The 18,291-nt window shown below is 43.2% G+C and overlaps 1 protein-coding gene across 6 annotated transcripts in view; it reads left to right on the top strand.

The window, feature by feature from the left end:
* The first annotated feature begins 2,113 nt into the window (after positions 1-2,113).
* ATG7 (autophagy related 7) overlaps positions 2,114-18,291 on the top strand; it is a 246,752-nt gene continuing 230,574 nt past the window's right edge. For all 6 annotated transcript variants that reach the window (XR_006735172.1, XR_006735174.1, XR_006735173.1 and 3 more), the window contains exon 1: positions 2,114-2,177. The gene's annotated coding sequence lies outside the window, so the exon portion shown is untranslated. The remainder of the gene's footprint in view (positions 2,178-18,291) is intronic.

The following is an 18,291-nucleotide window of genomic DNA, read 5'->3' as shown; positions in this document are numbered from 1 at the left end:
CACTGCTGTGGCATCAGCCTAGCTCACAGTAACCTCAAACTCTTGGGCTCAAGCAAACTTTCTGCCTCAGCCTCCCGAGTAGCTGGGACTACAGACGTGTGCCACCATGCCCGGCTAATTTTTTCTATTTTTAGTGGAGACAGGATCTTGCTCTTGCTCAGGCTGGTCTCCAACTCCTGAGCTCAAGCAGTGCTGAGTCCAGAGTGCTAGGATTACAGGCATGAGCCACCGTGCCCGGCCTATGAACATCAGTTCAAAAGTCCAAAACTCACAGTAAAGAATCATCCTGTGTCCACTTTACTCCAATCAACTCTGGAAGGGTTGGGAGGCTGGAGCGTCACAGATGATACAAACATGGCTAGAGGATCAACAGTTCCCAGAGAAGCAGGAATCACTGTGAACAGGGAAGAAACTCCAAGGGTATTATTATAACATCTCAGAAGTCCAGCAGGAGAAGCAAACTTATAAAGAACTAACTTCAACCCAGGCTCGTGTATGCTCAGTAAAGCCTAGAGGTGGGTGGTATCAGGCATGCCTTCATATGGGAGGTGACATACCTACTGTTTGTTTTTTAAGTGAAGTTTATCACACTCAATACATACCAAAAAATGCATCCATTTTAAATGTGAAGCTTGATGAGCTCAACAAATGTGTACACCTGTGTCATCCCTGCCTCAACCAAGCTGAAGAACACTTTCCATCAGTCCAGAAAGCTCTTCACGCCTCTTTGCAGACAATGCCCCCCTCTTTGTCCCAGGCAACCAGTGATCTGACTTCTATCACTATAGATTAGTTTTGCTGGTTTTAGAATTTTACATTAGTAGAATGATTTAATATGTACCTTCTTTTCCATCAACATTTTGTCTAAGATTCACCCATATTTCAACTGGGTTGTGAAGACTGAGAAAGGGTCACACAAGCAGAAGTGTGAGGGCATTGCAGGGATGGAGATATAAATAGCAGAGTGTGCTTAGAAAACCAGAATCAGTTGAGTGTGGCCCAGGCATGCAGTCTGAGAGGGCAGTGGCAGGGGAGGAGTGGAAAGAACTGGCAATGCTGAATTTCACTGGAGCCCTGTGCTCTTGGAAAACAGTGATGGCTGAGAAATCCTTCTTAAACGTTTTGTGCTTCAGAAACTGTGTACTACAAAGAAACACCTATTTCCATGTAACGTAAGGCTCAGGGATGCCTCTCTTGTCCACCTGTGGCAAGGCCCGTCCCATTCTTTGCCTCATAAATGATTAGCTGAGCTACTTGTCTCCATTGACCAATTGAAAAAAATGCTTGTTAATAAAACTTTGGCGGAGCTTCTTTCCTTTCCCCAGGCTGACCCATCCTCAGCCTGAGCCAGCAAACAACCCCTCCTGAGAATAGCCTGGCCTCCAGATGAAACATTCTCTGACCTACTATCCAATCAAGCCCCCCTTTCATCCCACTTCCCTGTATCCAGTTCTTCCTAGCCTTGCTTCCTCTTCCTTATGAAGGAAAAAAAAAAAACAAACTCTTTTTGCCTAAGCCTTGAGACACCTGCAGATTTTTTTGTCAGACTAGTCTCCCTATAGTCCCTTTTGTCAGACATAGTCCCTCTTCTCCTCCCTCTCCTGCTTCTTGCAGTAATCCTTTCTAATAAAGTATCCCTCCTGAGTCTGGTTTTGTTTTCTTATTTGACAGAATCAAACAGACTTTGATTATAATCCTGGTCCAAAAGCCCTTTAACTTTCAGCAAGCCACTTAACTTTTCCTAGTTTCTGTTCTTTCATATGTAAACTGGGGGTGGCTTTCAGGACCCTTGTGAGGATTAGAGATGTGAAACCCTGAAAACATGGTAGATAATAAACAGTAGTCATTGCTTGTGTTCTTATGAATCTATAAAGCTACATCACAGTCATTTTGTGAAAGCGTTACAGTGATAATCCCTGCCATCCTCTGAAATCAAAAGAGAGAACGTGCAGTACTGCTTAAAAAGCCCGTTTAAAATGCCACCTCCTGACGCCCCGCCTTCCCCACGACTCAAGTTCCTCCCACTTAGCCCGGTGCTAGGGGCGCTTTTCCCTGGGTCAGCCCCGGCTCTAATGCGCATGCGTGCCGCTCAGCCCTGGCGGGTGGGGGCGGGGCCTCGTTGCGTCATCGGGGCGCGCCCCGCAGACCGCGCTTTGGTTGCCGGAAGTTGGGCGGCGGTAAGTGAGCCGCGGCTGACGGAGGTGTAGTGGGGTCTCGCGGGGTGGGTTTCGGAGGTCTGGAGACAAGGGGCGATCTCTCCGGCGAGGGTCACAGCAGGTCTCAGGATCCTCCTCTGCCTGCCTCTGGGCTGTCCTCCCACCTCCAGGGAGTCACTGACTCCGGCTGTCGCCCTTCCCCAGCCGCGTCCCCTCAGGCTGGTTCAGCCCGGGGTCTTCTGACTGGGAAGCTCGAGCTGGTTTCCCCAGTCGGCCCCGCCCGCCCGCATGGTGGGCAGTGCCCAGAGTCCCCAGTGTTGGAACGCGGGAGCTAGGACATCTGGGTTCTCACCGTGGCTCTGCCCGGATTTGCTGTGTGGCTCTGGCACGTTCCTCCCTGTTCTGAGAAATGGTATTCTCTCCTTTGTTAAGAGAGGTGGTTAAAGTAAGTTAACTCTGCTGTAAGGGCTTTTCTGAGTTAGGGCTCTTCATTCCTTGGTTTGGTCGAAGGGTTACAAACTAATGCACGATAAGAATCAATCAGATAAGGTAAATGTAGATGTAAGAAAATTTGTCAGAAAGAGTCAAACTTTTGTTTTTACCGAATTGACTTTTGTAAGCACACTACTAACATATATGATATTGGAGAAGTGAAACCAAAACAGCAGTGTGTGTGTGCACGCGCACGCAGTGTCCTGAGTTTTAAACACTGGCGACCAATACAATTTTAAAAATTGGCAAATAATTCCGTTTTTTAAAGCACTGGCAACTAATTCAATTTCTTTTAAAGCCTGTTCAGCTGTAACCAGGCGTATCTACGGCTGCCAGTTTGAAACCTCTGGGTTCCAGGCCCCCTTTACCATTGACTGTTTTAATTTCCTTTTCCTTTTTTTTTTTGTTATCTACATCCCAACGGATACCATTGACTGTTTGGAGTTCCTCTATGACACCTCTGCCCATGGGCCAAATTTCTTCAGTGACAGAAAACTCATTGTTCCTCGTTTAGACTCTTGGGATCACCCTTCCATTTAATTGCCCTGTACATTTTTGAAAGCTAGTAGTTTGTCTTCCTCTTCCTGCCTTTTCTTCTCTAGGCTAAGCATATTTATTTACTCATAGTAAGCTCCACAACATAGAGAATTTTGTCTTGTTTTATTTGCTATATTTCCAACATATAGAACAGTACCTAGCATACGCCCAATAAATACTTGTTGAATGAGTGAATAAAATAAATGTTTGCCTGTTATGTACCAGGCATTGTAGGAACTAGTGATGTAACAGTAAAATAAGACAAAAAAGAATCTTGTTTCATTATGCCTATTTTTTTATGGATAAATATGAGACTTGTAAGGGTTAGTAGGTGTTTCAGATCCTGATAGGTGCTACAAAAAGAAACAGGATCATAGGATGGAGAGTAACTGGGGGAAAGCATAAAAGCTTGCTGGACAGGGACGACTTCTCTGAAGAGGTGGAGTTGAACTAACAGCTGAATGAAGAAAAAGCCAGTCTTGTGAAGGCTCATCTTGCCAAACTGTTCCTCCATCCACCAGCTCTGCTCCAGTCTTGTTAAACTGCTTGCAGGTGTATCTCAGCTAGAGGCCTTTGCTCCTACTGCATAGAACATCTCTCCTTCCCCTTCCGTTTTTCTTGGCCAACTCCTCCCTGCCCTCATGTGACATGATTTTGAAACCCTTTAAGGAACTGAGTACTGGACTCTCCGTTATTCAACCACGGGATCCCTTTTCTATTCCCAGCCAGCTTCTCATTACAGAGAATAAACGTGATATGTGTCTGGCACTGCACTGCAAGCCAGGAGTACCACAGTAAGATACACATCCCTGTCCTCAAGGGGTTTCCTTTTTTTTTTTTTTTTTTGGAGACAGGGTCACTCTGTTTTGCCTGAGCTAGAGAGTGCAATGGCGTCATCATAGCTCACTGCAACCTCAAACTCCTGGGTTCATATGATCCTCCTGCCTCAGCCTCCTGAGCGTCTGGAACTATAGACGTGTGCCACCATGCCCAGCTAGTTTCTCTTTTCTTTTCTTTCTTTCTTTCTTTCTTTTTTTTTTTTTTTTTGTAGAGATGGGGTCTCACTATTGCCCAGGCTGGTCTCAAACTCCTGAGCTCAAGTGATTCTCCCACCTTGGCCTTACTTTTTTTTTCAGTCAAGGAGACAGACAACAGTATGGTATGAAACTATTGCAAAGATTTGGTAGAGAGGTTCTCATAAGTCAGGCTGATGCATCAGAGAAGGTGTCTATGAGGAGGTGCAGCTTTATCCAACACCTCATTGATAAGCAGGATTAGCCAGGGGAAGAGGGGTGGGAGGTGGGATGAGCAAAGGTCTGTGGGTAAGAATGCATGGTGCCCACGGTTCACCAGAGTTGCAGTGTTGAGCTGTGTAATGCGAGGTGACCAGACAGGTAAGCAGGAGCCACATCCTGAAGGGCCTTGTGGGCAATAGCATATTAAGAGCACACGTACTTTGGGATCTAAGATAACCTGTATACCACCAAACTAGTTTTGTGACCTTGGGCAAGTCACTTCCTTTATAAGCTTCAGTTTCCTCATCTATAAAAAAGGGAAATATAAACTGAATGATGTGCTGTGTTACTCAGTTGGCACTGGTGGATGATAAACACTTAATAAACAGTAGCAGTTAATAATGCCAGGCCAAGCAGTTTGGATTCTAAAATATGGGGGTGGAGAGCAGGGCACTGAAGAATTTTAAATAGGGGTGTGACATGTCATTTGTTTGCAATTACCTGGGCAGCAGTGTGTGATTACAATGGACAAGAGCAGCAGGGGACCAGTCAGGGCGCTGTTTTTTTGTTTTTCTTTTCTTTTGATATAAGGTCTTGCTCTGTCACCCCAGCTAGAGTGCAGTGGCATCATCATAGCTCACTACAACCTCAAACTCCTGGGCTCAAGTGATCCTTCTGCCGCAGCCTCCTGAGTAGCTGGGACTACAGGCGTGTGCCACCATGCCTGGCTAATTTTTCTATTTTTCGTAGAGATGGGGTCCCGCTCTTGCTCAGGCTGGTGTTGAGCTCCGGACCTCAAGCAATCCTCCCACCTCGACCTCCCAGATTGCTAGGATTACAGGCGTGAGCCACTGTGCCAGGCTTGGGCACTGTTGCAGTGATCCAGGTGACAGGATGAAGGCAGTGGCTGTGGACTTGGATGATACGGCGAGAGGAAGGAGACAAGAACAGGATATTGGGGTGGGGGGGGGTGCTGCAGGGAATGAATCCACTGTGTCGGAATAAGCAATAACAAAGTTCCTTGGCTAGTGATCTCTGATTGGTTATCCCTGACCTCCTCCAAGATTTTGGCTTCTGTCCTCCACTTTTACCAATGGCAATAAAATTCGCTAATGCCTTCCTCCTCTCCTCTTTCTATCTCCTGATCTTCCTACCTTTCTCCAGGCCTGCTTGTCTAATTAAGAGAGACTAAATACTGCAGGTGCTGCTTTGTTAATTGGTAGACTATATGCATTTCCATGGTTTTGGCAGACTGGGTAACAACCTATTCACTCCATCTCAGACCAGCTCCAGAATCATCACCTTTGGGATTTCCTCACACCTTCTTTCTCCCAGTTACCATCCTTTGAACTTGTTCCTATTTGTCAGTTTGAGTGTGTGGTGTGGAAAGGAGGTCCTTGAAGAGTTCAACTGTGCAGGGCAGCATTACACTTTTCTTGCAGTAAGCTAAGGCTCTGCCGGCTACATTGTAACACATCTTGCTTTTGACACTATCACACTGTTGTGCCACCAACAGGCCAGCCTGACCCTTAGTGCTCCCTATGTGTCCCCAGGCAGCCCTCTTGCCCATTTCCCTTTATGTCTTCCCCATTTCATTCCTCTCCTCAACCTCCTACCTTGCTTTTTACTTCACTAAGTTGCAGCCATCAGTTAAGGCACCTTAACTTCCTCTTCTCTCCTTTACAAACTGATCTCTGGCTCACCCTGTCCCTTTGCCTTTTATTCTAATTCTGCAAGAGAAATGGTGTTTATTTTAAGGCTCATTTCTCTACTTGTTTGAGATCCCATCTTCTCCTTTGTCTCAAGGACCTGGTTCCATCATCTGTCCATTTTCTTTCCTGTTTTACCAACTCCTCCTATTTAAATATCTTCAATTTACTCTCATTTTGGAATAAAACAAAATATCCCCCCATCACACCTCCTCTTCCCAGCTACATTTCCTGGAAGAGCTGTCTGGAGTTGCCACCTCTACTTCCTTCAGTCCTCCTTTGCTGAAATGCTGCTCCCGTCCTTCAGCTCCATTAGAACTGCTCTCCCCAAAGTCATCGACATTGCCAGGACTCCTGAACACTTTTCCTTCCTTACCCATTGACTTCTTGGCACATTTGGCATTGCTGACCTTGCCCTTCACTTAGGAAAACCAGTCCTGCTTTGTGCTATCTCTGGCCATTTCCCCTTCAATTTCCATTGTGGGCTCTTTTCTTCTTTTTGTCCCTTACATGCCAATTTTCCCCAAGGCTCTGCCCTCTACTCTGTTTTCACTCACAGCTTCAAGAATTGTTTATATGCTTATAATCCCTGCTTTGTATCTGGAACCTGGATCTCTCCTGAGTGCTACCCTCAAATTCCTCATCTTCCCTCCAGACCTGCCACTCTTTCTCTATTCTTTAATCTTGCCCATTCCCCTCCTTTCATTTAGTCACCCAAAACAGAGTACTGGGAGTCAGACTTTTCCTCTCGGACCATCCCTCTTCTCCCTGCCAGCCCAGGCAGTCATCAGAGTTCGGTAGACTCAACCTCTTTGATATCTCCTGGCATATACTCTCCTCGATTTCCTCCTGTGGTGCCTTAGTGCAGGCCTTCCTCACCTCTTGCTGTATTCCTGTGTAGCCTCCCAGCTGGTTGCCATGCCTGCAGTCTGGCCCTCACGGGTGTTGGAGCACCCTTTCTAAAATACGGACCTATGCTAAAATATAAATCCATAGCTTGTCACATAAAGTTCTTCATGATTTGGCTTTTGCTTACTTTTATGGTGTGGTTTCCAGCTACTCTGCCACATATACCTTTTCCTTCCTGCCGTACAGAACTCATTTGTATTTTCTCAGACATATATACCATGCTGTTTCATTTGTTCATAGCTTAAGTGACCAAGTACTTATTGGCCACCTATGAGGTGCTAGGACTGAGTCAGATGCTAGAAAAACGATGAATGGGAGAAGTGAAAAATTGACACAGTCCCTTTCTCTCAGAATTTTTATTCTAGGGAGGAATGGCATTCAAAACTATAAAATAACTGCATATGTGCTATGAAGTTACAGTACATGGTGCTCTTCAAGGGTTTAATACAAGAGAATTACATAATCAGGAGATGGGGGAGGCAGGGAAGGCTTCCTCAGAAGTGATAGTTGGGCTAGATTAGAAGGGAGAAAAAAAATCAGGTGGTAGGCATGTGGTGGTTAAGTTTGTTCAGAGGCCATGGGATGTTTCTGGAATTGAAGATATGGAGCTGAGACAGCTTCCTCCCTTTGCCTGGAGTGTCCCCACTCCCCATCTGTAACCTTCTTCATCCAGGGGTACTTGCTTGGGACATGTGCTGCCATTTTCCCCCACTCTGCCAGTCATCATGGGGGTGTTTGGAAGTGTGTTACTTTGTTTTGTGACATTGACCAGAGGGCAATACTGCGTTTATTGAGAGGGAACCAGGAATGCTAAACATTCTGCAACGTGCTGGGGTAGCTCTAAACAAAAAAGAATTGTCCCATCCAACATGGCGGTAGGACTCCTGTTGAGAATCCTCTGCCACTTCTTAAAACCTTGGCTCTAGGGTTTCTATGGGAAATGTTGTGTCATGGCTCTAATTTAGATGTTTCTTGTCCCTCCTCCTCTAACACCCTGGACAAACACTCACTATACTGTACTATACTTGTTTTACCCCCAAATTGCTATACTGTCATTCCTTGTCTGTCTTACCTTCAAAACTGTTAGCTCTTTGAAGGTAGAGACCATAGCTTTTTTGCTGCTGAACCCTGAAATATAGCACAGGGACTACTGTAATAACTAAAGGAAACCCCAATGTCTTTGACACATGTTTTGATGATGTTAGCTCTGCTTTTTGAGTGCCTTCTGTGGGCCAGATACATGCATTTTCTAACTGAATCCTCTCAGAAATTCTACACAGTAGGTAGCATCCCCATCTAATAGATGAAGAAACAGACTCGGACAAGTTAAATGACTTGTCCAAAGTTGTGTGGCTAGAAAGTAGCAGAGGTGGGATTTGAACTCAGGTCTCTCTCACTCATGAACCTATCCCCTTCCCAGTCTAGCAGACTGCCTCCAGTGTATCAGACTGCATTGTTGTCCAGTTGTTTTCTTGAACTTAGATTTAAGGCCCTGTATTACCTCCATGAAATTTTTAATCTTGTTAAAATAGGCCTGCCATTCCAAGTGGCCAGAATCTTTTTTAATTCAGAATTTTAGTCATTTGTTGTATTACTTGTTTCTTCCTGTTTCATTATTTGTATAGGATTGATAAGCCAACCTTCTATGTAGTTATCCAAGTCACTGGTATAAACATGGTAATAATACTTTATTGCATATATCATGTGTGTGTTCCCCCTGCTGTTAGCACATGTGAAATACTCAGTAAATGTTGATGAATATTTACTCATGTGGATAAATAAAACAAAAATAAAATAAAATAAACTGAACAGGCCCAGAGGCCGAGCTACCACTATTAGCACCTTTCTAACATCAATTCTTTCCATAACCAAGATCTTTTGAATAAGATTACTTTACCAGTTCTTGATCCCTCTAATTATGTCAGTGTCTAATTCCTGTATCTTCATCTTGTCTACCAGGATTTCTGGAGCAGCCTTGTGAGAAACATTTCTGAGGTCCGTATATCCTGTGTCTATGATTCTTCCCTGATCAAAGTAGAAATGTAGTTACTATGTCATGATTTTTTTCTTAGAGAAATCTTATTGGCCCCTTGTGATTGCTCAGGGCTGCTTCATACAGTTATGCAGATTGTACACTGTACAAGAAACCATATCAAGGGGGGTTCCATTTATATCATAGGCATCATGGGTATTTTTTATAATGAATGGCAGAAAAGGATAAAATGTCTTTTGCTAACCGAATCAGTATATAACAACACTTCTCTAAAGGAAGTAAAATGTCTTGAGGAAGGGGTGCCATTTTCTCATTGTACAGAGGTATAATGTGGACTAGAGTAGTTTACTTGGTGCCTTTCTTGGGAACAAAATCTCTGTCCAGTGTTCTGTAAAATCCACATTTATTCTCGTCTTTGAAAATCAAATATTTAAAAAAACTGAAATCAGGTGTTTACTTAGCTCAATCATTCAGTACCTCTCCAATTTCTTAGGAGTCTTTAAAGATCACCAGAAATGAAAACCACAGAGAATCTATTATTCAGAAGCAAGCCTTCATAAATCAGTCAGCTTTTAGGGACCCATCCCAGATTTTAGTTCTTGGCTGACATAACAGCTCCATAGTGATTCAGGTGAATCCAGATGGCTGTCCCTCGTGTATAGAATGGACTAAAGTAACACTGCTGATTGGTGGAGGTAACAAAAGGACTTAAAAGTAGGCACACTGCCCTCCATCTTCCTGGCATTATTGCTTCCTCCCTTCTTTCCCACATTTTCTCAGCTGTCCTAGCCTATCCCTCCCTCGTAGGCTTGTCATACCCCATAATGCTGATATCCAGTGCATCCATTATCAAAAACTGAGGCCAAAGGAGACCAGATTGTGTGCGAAGGTTAAGGATGTTATAGCAGAAGGAAAACAAAAGACAAACAGCTCCTGGAAGTAATGAATGAGAATGACGGTTACGGTTTGAAGACTATGGCCATGATTGCCTGTTCCCTTATTGACCTACTGAACAGCAAAGAATGTCAATTCTGTAGGGATATAGGCGGCTCAGATGGAGGTGAGGGAGACAACTCACCTATCATAGCAATTCCTAACTGCTAGTATGATCAGCTGTCATCACAGAAGTCATCTGACAGCAGACTCACAAAAACCCATTTTGTGTAACTTGGTGTCTCTTGTAGACATTAAGTTGGCTCAGAGGCATCTTGACTCTAATGCAATTTTTAAAAGGAAGTGAGGCTCGTGTACCCAGCTGGTTGCCTTGTAGGAGTTCTGAGTTTTCATTTTCTGGTAAAGCCTACTCTTTCTTAAAAAAAGAGTTTAGAACTTTTTTCTTCTTCATTTGGAAGAGAAATCTTTTAAACCTGCCTCTGTAGCAGCCTGACAAATTGTTTCCAAAACCCATGAGGTTGCAGAGGTATCATCCTATAAATTGTGCATTGGCTCCTATGCACATTTATGGTGGCCCCCTCACCACTCCCTGCAATCTCCACCTCCTTTTTACACATCAGCAGCTAAGAACGTATTCTTTTTGTCAGCGGGACTTAGTCATGTGATTTGGTGCTTATTTTAATGACTGCCAGAGCTCGCAGCCCCACAGCTGGGAAAATGAGAATAGAAGCCTGCTCTGTGTGCTCCATTTTGGCCCAGAGAAGGTACTTCAGGGCCAGATTGCGGTTGTTCTGGCACTTCTGCTAAGTGAACGGCCCCACGTGGGCTCAGAGAAATTGGACACAAAGTGCTCCAATCCCTTTGAACTTGTTCCGTTGGCCTTCTGCTTCATGACCTATAGCAGAAGACTTACAGTTTCCTTTTAATTAAGCTCTGCTGTGATTGCAGTGCTGCTTTGAGAGAGGTGGAACTTAAATGAGGGATGTCTTAGGCAGAGAAAGTTTTCATAGTGGGCACAGGGATCCACATTTGTCAGGCACTCTTGGCTAATGTGGAGAAGTGACAAGAATAACTACCAGCAGCTACCATTTATTGACTACTTACTGTATGCCAGGCACCACAGCAAGTGCATAGCACACATTCTTGTTTAGCCCTTCCAACAACGTTCTGGAGCAGGTGTAGCTATCCTTCAAGGCTCTTAGCTAGTGGGAGGTGGGGCCAGAATCCACAATCGAGTTTATCTGACTGAAGACCAGGTTCCTAACTGTGCGGTACATTACCTCTGCTTTTAGCATTCTTTCTCTGAACCATTAAAAACTCCTCTGCTCTCCTAAAGCAAACAAACAAAAACCCAAAGCATGGAAAAATTATAGCAAGAGAATTTTTAGTATCGTCAGTCTGGTCTGTTTATCTGCTCTCCTTCTATGGGTCTAGTTTTCCTAAAGACAGGTTCTTTTGATTTCTGTTTTTTTCTCCTCTGTTGTTTATTTTCTACAATTTCATTTCTAAAAATCTTACACTGGTTTGATATTTGCTGTGTCCAATCCTATTAGACCCCTGTGGAGGGAGAATGGCTGAGCAGTGTCACTCCAGGAAGCACTTCTACTTCAGTTAATTCTGTAAGCAGCCAAGGCAAAATACTTCCATCTTCAGCATCTTTAATAACAAAATGCCAGAAAACTTTATGGAAATATCTCATTTAGGCTCCTCATTTAGAGTAATGATTTTCTTTTCACCAAAGCTAGATTTAAATAGGTCATCTATTAACTGTTGAATGAATACATGAAAGTTCTCTTTGTAAGATTGGTATAGTTTGAACATAGGAGGTTTGTTCTGCCTTTTTTTTGGTTCTCTTTTTTATTTGTTCTGCTTTTTAATTCACGTATAACATAAAGTACACTGATCATAAATATATAGCTTATGGCTTTTTACATAGGTATCCATCTTGTAACCACCACTCAGCTCAAGACATAGGATATTTCTAGCCTTCCAGAAGGCTTCCTCATGCCCCTTCTCAGTTAGTAGCCCGACCCAACCTATAATTACTGTTCTGACTCTGTCATGTTGATTGGTTTTGCCTGTTGAACATATAAAGCTGTGTGTGTGTGTGGGCGCTAAAGTTGTTCTTAATGTTTTATTTTGGAACAGTTTCAAACTTACAGAAACTTTACAACAATAAGACAAAGACCTTCCATTTACCCTTCTCCCAGAGACTCCATTCAATACCCTTTATAGCAGAGCATCATCCCAGGATCACCTGTTGCCCCTAGTTGTCATGTCTTTGTAGTCTCTTTCAATCTGGAACAACTCCTTAGTCATCGCTTGACTTTTAAGACCCAGACACTTGTGAAGATTATAAACCAGTCCCGGTTATTTTGTAGAATGTTTTTCAGTTTGGGTTTATCTGATGCTCCTTCCCCATAAGACCCAGGTTATGTATTAATACCACAGATGCTGTGTTCTTTGCCTTGCATTCTTTCAGATAGCATACAACGTCTGTCTGTCCCATTGCTGCAGGTGTTAACTTTAATCCTTTCATTAAGATGGTGTCTTCATGAACAGATTTTGTCATTGCAGAATCACTTGTTTCTTCCTTTGTAATTGATAAGTTTTTTGTGGAGAGATACTTTGAGACTGTGAAGGAAGGCTCTTACATAGCCACAGGAACATGTTCAGGAAAAAAAGACTTATTCTTTACTATTTTTGTATGTGGTTGAGTAAAGTTTTATTTACACTGATTTGTGCATGCATAGTTCCTGTTCCCTAAGATCTTAGTCCTAAAATTATAATAATAATAATAATAATAGGTTTAGAGACCTCCTAAGTCATATGGCATATCTCCACATGTTCTTCATGATTTCTTACTCCAATCTCCATATTCCATGGTAATAAGCTTCTGGGGTTTGTCCTCACAGTCATAGAAGCTTGGGTTATTTCTTTCTCTTGTTTCTCTCGGGAAAGATACCCATAAAGGATTTTTAGAATTCATCTTGGTAATGTTTGAGAGCCATTTTGCAAGGGTCTAAGCATCCTGAAAGGCATATGAGCCAGGATCTGTATTTGTGGAATTTACAATCAAGTGGATAGAGGCAGGCAGGTAAGCAGAGTTGAAAAACAGTGCCAGATGTTGAGGTGGCTTAGAGCCAGAGGTGATTAATTTTAGGTGACAGGAAGGAGTATGAGCGGAGTGAAGACAGTGGGAGGCAGCTCTGGGAAGCCATTCCAGAGCAGGTAACCAGCCTCAAAGCTACGTTTCCAAACTGCCAGGCAGTCACAGGGCAGGGTGAGGGAGAAGGGGAAGTGCTTTTCTGACAAGGAGACTGTAGGTTCGGGCTGCAGGGAAGAAGAGCAGATGTTAGAAGAGCACCAAGCAGCTTGATATTTCTTGAGCATCACATCAGAGGTGAGGGGTGGCAGGACCATCGGGTGGGACTACAAAAGTTGGAAGGCAGCATCAGGGGTCCAGGAGAAAGTATGAAGGACAGCGTCAGAGGTGTGGTGATATGCCTGCAAGGATGTAGCATGCTGCTGCTGCAGTCTTCCCGGCATGTTATGAGCCTCAATGAATATCACATGAGCTTCGTCTTGTCTTGGCTTAGTGATGCTGAGAGATGTGTGAGTGCTCTATGTAGACTGTGTTTACCAGTTCATAAAGAAGCATTTGCAGCACACAAAGCATGTATCGTAGACAAGCAGATGTGGCCCTAGAATCTGGCCTTGCGATCTGCTTGGCCCTCAGCAGCCCTTGCTGATCTCTACTGCCCTCTAAAAAGATTATGCCAAAAATATCAGTCTCCCTAAAAACAAAATACATTATTGGCACCTTCAAAAAATCAAATGATAACAGGTCTGGAAGATCATCCAGTCCAAGGTTTGGCAAACTACAGCCTTTGGGTCAGATTCTACCTGAGGCCTTTATTTGTGCAGTCCATGAACCAAGAATGGTTTTTGCATTTTTCAAGGGTTATAAGGAAGAATATATGACAGGAACTGTCTGTGGCCTACAATGCCTAAAATATTTACTATCTGGCTCTTTTCAGGAAAAGCTTGCCAACTGCTGGTCTCATGCCTGATACAGTAATCCTTTGTGCATTATTACTTGGCAAATAATCATGTAATAATATATGCTTGAATACTTTCACTAATAGAAAATTCATTATCTCTCTGATCAATCTATTTCCTACTTGGATAATTCAAGCTATTAGTAATTTTTAAACTCTGCTGAAATTTATCTTACTATAGCATCCATTTCTTTGGCCCTTTCTGGGAGAAGAGAACTATTATTTAATTTCAGCCTTTACTGAGCTCCTAATATGTTCTAGGCACTGTGCTAAGTGCTGAAAGAAAGATGAATAAGACATGGTTCTTGTATCAGGTATCTCCCAGGTGTTATTTCTTGGAACCAAAGCAGTTGAGGTGCTAGTTTTATGTCTCTTTTATTCTCTGTCTTGCCATTGGGTTAGGACTTTTTTCTTTAATTACTTATTTCTGTATTGTTGTTCCATATATACAACACAAACTTTAAAAGGCAAAAAGGTTATACAATGAAAATAAGTCTCTCCACACCCTTGTCTCCTGACCACCTACCTGCTTTCTTGGGAGACAACCACTATCACACATTTCCTGTGGGTATCTGACTTTACAAAGAACAGCACTAACCGAAGGTTTAGGTCCATTTCGACAGAAACTTTTGATAGGTACTTACTTACTCAATGACATTTTCTGAGCTCCCACATGTTAGTTGCTGAGTGTGACTCAGTTTTATCTTCATAAAAGTCTTAAATTTGCACCAAGTTTGGGTGGTAGGCACAGCCCCAGGCGGTTTGTATTGCTTAACCACCCACTCTGCTGTTTCATTTTAATCTTGACTGAACTTTTTGGCTGCTGTGGGCTTTCTTATGCTGCTGGAGTTCTTGTTCATTGCAGTGTTGAATCCTCAAAGAAAGCCTTTCCTCTCTAATTGGAAGTGACTCAATCCTATTTGTGTAGCTCCTGGGTTTCACATCCTGAATATGATAGAAATAGTTTGAAGTAAAATTGAGTCGCACTTATATTGATGCCTTCGTCAGTTTCTTTCCTTGAATGTGTCTGAATGTAATGTTGAAGTGTGATAGAAATAATCTTTTGGCATTCTAAGCTAAGCAGAGGCCCAACTCTCACCTGCACTGCCCAGGGTTATACGGGTAAGCTTTACACTTCAGGAAGCGGGTAATGTTTGGATCTAGATTAGTTACACATAAATAACTCTGTACCTAGGACTCACTTCCCCCAAATTCCCCTCTGGCCCTTACTACTTGAATCTTCCCTTCCAACTTAAGGACTGTAGTGATGCGACATTGACATATAGACTCCTAAGTGACACATTAATGTGAGAGCATCCTGTTTATATATTTCCAGCAGATTCCTCATCACATGTTGCTGCTATTGCTTAAGACCTTTCCATTTTGTTAGCCTGTCCACAGTTTCAGCAGCAGAACACCACTAGGTCTCCATTAGGTGCTGCAGCCACAGTGTGTAGGGTCCACAGCTTTTCAGGGGCCTGTGGAAATAGGTGGGCCTGGAAAAAGAAGATGAAAATTCTGAGAGTGCAAAATTATAAAAATCCTTTCAAACACTTAAAAGCCAAAACATATTTAATAGGGAATGAGGATGCATTTAAATACATTTGACGTGGTTTAGAAGTGGGGCCTCCAATAGTGGGAGTGCCTGTGACCTGTAGGCATCGAGATAGCTCCAAATGTACTAGTCAAACTCACAGACTCCTGGCCACCCTCAGCATCCCTTCTCCCTTGACAGGAAGAGTGGGTGGGGCCCAGGCATCCTCATTTTTTAATGAGCCCTCAAGGTGGTGAAAGTTTGAAAACCCTTGGTCAGCCATTGTCTGGTGTATAACACCACAAACCATACGGAGGCAGCAGAGAATGTTAGCAACAGTCATGTGCTGTTCTCTGTGATCAATGAAGCTTATCAATATATGGAAAAATGTTTAATTATTATAATTTCCACCTCTTGTTTTCTGTTTGTTCTTCTCAGTTTGTTAAAGCCCGATGGTGAATTTTTCATTCACTGACAATTGGATTTCTGCTGCCAAAGCATATTTTTAAATGTGTGGAGCATATTCAGCCTGTTGAAAAACAACCACCCATTAGGAACTCAGTAGCAAACTCACCTGCCCCCCTAGAACTTGTGGGAAGACACAGTCAGTACTCCCCTTTGGTGATCCTGCCTTTACAGCCTATTCTCTTTTTAGCAATGTACCATCAAATTGCATTTTAGAAAGCCACTGCTGTGCTCCTTTTAAACATTAAAATCCAATGGCATTGACCAGTCATTTTCTTCGACTCCTATTGTCCTTTAATCATTACTCTTCTCAAACTTTTGTATTGCTCTGGGCTGTTAGACATGTGTACTGTCTTGGTGTACCAACTACTGCTTTCTTTGTTTTATTGGTGTTTTTTTTTTTTTTTTGAGACAGAATCTCACTCTGTCACCTTGAGTAGAGTGCAGTGGGGTCATTGTAGCTCACTGCAACCTCAAACTCCTAGGCTCAAGCGATTCTCTTGCTTTAGCCTCCCGACTAGCTAGGACTACAGGCACCCACCACGACACCTGGCTAATTTTTCTATTTTTTAATAGAGATGGGGTCTTGCTCTTGCTCTTGCTCTTGCTCAGGCTGGTCTCCATCTCCTGAGCTCAAGTGATCCTCCGGCCTTGGTCTCCCAGAGTGCTAGAATTACAGGTGTGATCCACTGTGCCTGGCCCTGTGCTGGTTCTGTTTCTTCTTACTCCCTAACTATGGACATTCTCTAGGACTTTCTTGAGCTGTAGCTTTTCTTTCTCTAGCTTCTAAGAAGTGAGCATTCTCACCTGTTCTAGCTATTGTCTTAGTGTCAATGCCTCTTAAATCTCTGAGTCCACCTTCTTGGGCAAGCTCCAGTTGCCTTACCCCAGCCTCCCAATCTTCGCCCTGCTGTTGTCCACAGCTGAAAATGTCTTTCCTTTATTATGATCCTTCTGAGACTTGCTCTGCCTCTCAAGTGTCTTTTCTTTCAGCCAAGCTGCCATTCTCCTAGCTAGTCACAGCTTGACACCCCAAGGGCTTTTTTCCTATCTTTCATTCCTTGAATCCACCAACATAACCAAGTTTGATCACCTTTTCTCTTAAAACATCCCCAATGAGGGCCTTCTCCTTTCCAGTCTTACTTCCTCTGCTCTAATCCAGGTCTTCATAAATCCTTAGGCTCTTAACTGATTTCCCTGCTTGCCTCCTTTAAAGCCCTTTAGCCACTGTAGAATCATGTGCCCTGTGCAGAGCTGCCACTAGCTCTCCCCTCTGAAATTCTTCTGTCTCACATTTGAGGCCTCTCTGTACATATTCACCTGTGTAGCCTGTTCAGCTCTGTGTGCACTGCTCTTGCACAGCACAAACCCTGCACATAGGGACAGCTGGTCTGATGCGTCTTGATTTCCCCCACAGCCATTCCTCTGCTTTTCTTGTTCCTTCTGCCCTCCACCCATCTTGCACCTCCTTACCATTCTTTTCAGCGTCACTCTGTACCCATCTCCTTAACAGGACCTTTCTCATGGTTCTGCTCTACACTTACCTTATCCCCTCCTTGATTTTGAGCACCGTTTATGTAGAGTACTAACTTTGCATTTCTTCATATGCTTAGTATCAATCCAAGGCTGCTTATCTCTAATTCTAAAATCCAACAAGTTTGGAAAACTGAAAGCTTTTTCATAATCTTGGTACAAAACTCAGGCAACACCTGTCTGAGTAGATATGTACTGTCTTTTTTTAAATTTATCTCGTTAGTGTGACTATTGGTATGTTCTGCAGAAATGCTAATATGTCTGGTCATGGGGACAGAATGGAAAGCTGAGGGACCTCATCAGTTTGTGATTTGTGAACCTGCCAGATTCCTCTAGTATTGTGCTTCCTAAACTGGAGTCTGTATACCCCAAGAAAGTGCAGAGGTTGTAGCAAGTTACAGCATACACATGCATGAGTGCCAGCAGGGTCAAATATATGTGATGATTTGAGGGGGAAATGAAATATGAAAAGATGTATCTGGGATAAAATGCAAATTTTCCATGCACTGAAAAGATAAAAGGGGAGATTTCAAAAAATTCAGGCACCATGGAAGGTGGGGAGAAACTTATCCTTCATTCTTTGCTCAGCTGGGGGTGCTAAAACACTGCTCTCATTCAGACAGAATTCTAACAGTTTGGATAGTTGCATTTCTAACTGGCTGAACTTAGCATTTTGTACTTGTAAAGTTCACTAGGATTACATAGGATGCGAAAACTTCCAAGACTATGTTGAAGAAGGAGTAACACTAGTGCATCAGTCAGACTGACTCTAA

The sequence above is a fragment of the Lemur catta genome, chromosome 5 (assembly GCF_020740605.2).
Source record: "Lemur catta isolate mLemCat1 chromosome 5, mLemCat1.pri, whole genome shotgun sequence".
Classification (NCBI taxonomy): Eukaryota; Metazoa; Chordata; class Mammalia; order Primates; family Lemuridae; genus Lemur; species Lemur catta.
The sequence above is the reverse complement of the archived record's forward strand: the minus strand, read 5'-3'. Positions and strand labels throughout refer to the sequence as shown.